We start from the raw sequence: 3947 nt of genomic DNA, 5'->3' as shown, positions 1-3947 counted from the left end.
CGCAGAACGGCTCTCGGCCCGGCGGCGGGGCCTCCGGGGAGCCAACACGCGCGGCGTCAGCGGGGACTTTTACTACTGCAATCTCGCCGGGTTCTCAGCCGCGGGGGAGCGGGGAGACCAGCGGAGGGCGGTGACAGCTGGGCGAGGAGACGGAATGGCGGCGGGGTGCCGTGCAAGGGTTATGGGTAGCCACCGCAAGCAGAGGAATGTTCGACATGGTGAGAATGTACACAGTTTGAAACTTGGAGGGATTCGTGCGGAACACGGTGGCATGAGAGAAGCACGGCACGACATGTCGAAAACAGCGGATTAGACACAGCACGGATCGCGCACAGCAGAAAACTCAGGCTGTAGGTACTGGCCACAGAGAGTAGCGTTACAAAACACACACAACGCACACGCACACGCACACGCCTCGCACACACGCGCACGCACACGCACCACGCACGCACGCACGCACGCACGCACCACGCACGCACGCACGCACGCACCACGCACGCACCACCAACGACATGCTCGAACTGAACACACCTGCCAACTGTCTCGTGCGTGATTGGTTACCCGTTTCAGGCAGTGTTTGCACACCGCGCACCAAGCAATGTCACACAGGCAGTTCGCAAAACAGTAAACCATCCAACCTCAGGATGGCGGCATGTCCATAACAGTTCAGTGGCCTGCCTCTACTGCCGACTCCAGCGCCACCTCGCGGACCGCCGCGACCTTTCACCTTCGCCGCCGACCGACTCGGCGCCACGACGGCCGGCTCGCGGCCGTACGTCCTCAGGAGGAGCTCCGCATCACGGCATCCGCGGGCAGCCGCTCCGGCTCCGGCTCCGGCTCCGGCTCCGCTCCGGGCCCGGCTCCAGCTCTGCCGGGTACACATCTGGGGACCGACGGCGCGCGTCAGCGGTCACCGCCAGATGTCTCGGAGAGCACGCGGCGGTGCGGGGCGGCCAGACAGGGCGGCGCCAGCAGCGGCCTGGCACGGCGAGCGCCCACCACTGCTGGGGCTGGATGCAGACTGTCTGCGATTAAAGATTCCCGCCTGCGTGAGCGACGTGGTGTGGCGCGTGCACGAGCGGCAACGGGGTCCGAGGGCATCAAAGAGAAGCCCTGCTCCCAGGCGAAGGACAGCACAGGTGCAGCTGGTTCATGGTGATTTAACCGGTTCCCCCCGTGCGCGACAGACCCATTCCAGTTGGCCAGCCTGCTGTTCATAAGCCAATAGCAATTAGTCGCTGGATCAGGTTGTGGGCTTGCAGACTGACTGGACTTTCTTTCAGACTGCCAGCAGCAATTTGACCACAGCAGCAGTCATAGCTAGGGACTCTTACGTAGTACGGAAACACCGCCAATGATGACGCCAGTGACGAACACGGTCGTGCTAACGCAGCAAAGGTGGTGATGCGGATGCAAATTTTCGAGCGTATCCCCCCCCCCCCGGCCGTGGCCAAAGCCCGGCGAATAGCTGCCATACCCGGGTAGCGAGCCGCCATGGCCCGCCAGCTGGCGCAGAAGCCGTCTCGCGCCACCTGCCGCAGCAGCGCCGAGTACGTGGCGTCCACGGGTCGGGCCGGAGCACGTCCGGCGCCGACTCTGGCTGCGGTCGCGGCAGCAGGCTCGGCCTGTCGTCCGGCTTCGGGATCGTCTGTGGTACACAGTCACATGATTATCAACCACACAGTACAAGAACTGGATGCTGGCAATGTGGAAAGTGGCACAACATGCACATAGAAACAGACAGGTACAGACACTGGTAAAATCGGCACAACAGCAAACTACAACCTGGATAATCTGGGCCAGAATGGTTGAATGCACCAATTACTTTCAAACAGAGTCAAGATACAAGTATATTTCTAAAATGATCAAAGATCAAGCCAGCAAAAGAAAGCAGCAGGAAGTGCACAGATCAAAGGAAAACTCACAGTTAAAACCACTCCACAATGCAGCAGATGGCAGCACTCTCTATGCAGGCAGCACCCTATTAGCTGCTGGCAGCATTCCCAGCTGCCAGGAGCTAACACCCTGCCACATCCCCAGCAGTGGCTGGAACTAACCCAGAGGTTGACAAAGGTCCAGCTGGGGTCAGGCGGGCGTCGTTCTCGGACGGCCGACTGCACCTCCTCTGGTGAGAGCTGGTCATGTTGTGGAAACCAGGTGGGCAGCATTCCCAGATCACTTAGCTCCCTGCAGTTTCAGGGCTTGTTAGTTGGTAAGGCAGCAAATATGTGAATGTATGTTAACTGCTTTCAAGCTATACAACAAATACAAATACAGGATAAACATTTCATAGGATGACATGGCTGCATATCAACATAACAGGAATGAATAAATTCAGCGAAAAGTACAAAAAATGGATGGTTCAAAAACATTCTGCACCTTTTATGTAAAATATTGACATATTACCACACTTTTACAACATAAGAACCCCAATTTACACCAAACAGCAGGAATCACAGAACTTAAAAACTGAACAAAAAATCATTATATTTGATTTTTCCTGCTGTTAACCTCAACTTATGAATACAATTTGCATAAGGTGGACATTTTGGGGGGCCTGGTAGCCTAAATACAAGAGACTACAATGATGACCAACTGAATGCATCAGGGGCATCATTTCAAACGCCTGTAACCTTAGATTACTTGGCATTACTTTGCATGATAGTAGCAGCTCATCAGGGATAAGGTAGCGACCATTGTGCATGACATCGTTAATTTCACACCCAATTAAAACCTACCCTTGCTGCACTACTCAGCAACACAACAACATCATGAATATCTCACCTGCACCAAGGCCTTGTCGCAAGAAGGATACTATCTTCATCTCCAGTTGCGCACCAGTAAGATGCAGGTATTTTAAGTTCTTCCAAACAATCCATTGCACTGCAATTATTTACCAATGCACACAGTAATCCGGATTACGAAAAGTTAAGAGAATGGAGAACATGTAATGGAATCACCAGTCACAAAACACACATTTTGTTTCGTGCAGATTCATCTGCACATATCCACCTCCCGATATACGCATCCCCAATAAACAAATACCTCTGTGTATTGGGAATAGGGATTTGTCCTGTTACCGTAGTGTTGTAAATAAAAGTCGGAACAATATTTTGACTCTTCTGCGCCGTTTTTGTACCTACTCCCTGTCTGCAAGTAATTTACTGTCTCGCTCAGCTCACGCAAAGCTAACAACATTTCGCTCACAGGCTGCATAGTTCTAATAAAAATCTGAAATATAAACGTGGTTTCACAAACACAAAACACTATTTTAGTCTGGAAAAGATGCAGCTAGAATCTAGCCGTACCATCAGAGTCCTCACTACTGGATATTGTAAGAACAATTCGTTCCGGAACCCACCGGTTGATCCACTCGACTGGACCGACACCTGGCAGGCGGCTCAGCCGAACGACCGCGGAGCCCGAGCCCGACCTGAGGCAGAGACGCACCTGTCTCCTGGATGGAGCGGCGCCTGTGTTCAGGCTGGACATCACACATTGGGGGACTGGGCAGCTGAATGCGACCGTATGGCGCGGCCGCGCTTGCCCGGAGACGGACGCGTCGCGGGCTTCACTGTCATCACCAGTAATGACCGTCATCACGGTCAGCCGTAGCCGGCCAGCGGCAGTTGCCCGCGGCCAAATGATCTTCTTCATCCTCGTGTTCCGTTTTACACCGCAACCGCGTCTGCTCCACAGTATATTTATCCGCATAGGGCATATTCATCCGGAGTATATCTATTATAAACCGCCGGTGATTTATCCACCGGCAACTCCGGCAGCGATGTAGCTGTGCCGTCGCCGCCGCCAGCACACGCCGGCGTGACGCCCGAGACCCAGTTTTCACAGTCGCTGTCGACCGTCACCAGCCTGCTGCCGGTACAGCGCCGCGGCTCGTCGGACAGCACGCACTACCTGCTGCGCTCCAGCCTGACCCCGACCAGACT

General features: G+C 54.5%; 1 long non-coding RNA gene across 1 annotated transcript; it reads right to left on the bottom strand.

Annotated features, from left to right (window-relative positions):
* Window positions 1-1574: 1574 nt before the first annotated feature.
* On the bottom strand, window positions 1575-2981 carry LOC119096151 (uncharacterized). Its single transcript, XR_005094016.1, has 3 exons — window positions 2785-2981; window positions 2058-2187; window positions 1575-1648 (listed from the first exon to the last, which is right to left on the bottom strand). It is a non-coding gene; the product is annotated as an uncharacterized LOC119096151 (long non-coding RNA).
* Between the last annotated feature and the right edge of the window lie 966 nt (window positions 2982-3947).

This window comes from Pollicipes pollicipes, unplaced genomic scaffold (assembly GCF_011947565.3).
Source record: "Pollicipes pollicipes isolate AB1234 unplaced genomic scaffold, Ppol_2.1 Scaffold_1855;HRSCAF=2172_pilon_pilon_pilon, whole genome shotgun sequence".
NCBI lineage: Eukaryota > Metazoa > Arthropoda > Thecostraca > Pollicipedomorpha > Pollicipedidae > Pollicipes > Pollicipes pollicipes.
This window is presented reverse-complemented; position numbering and strand designations above follow the sequence as displayed.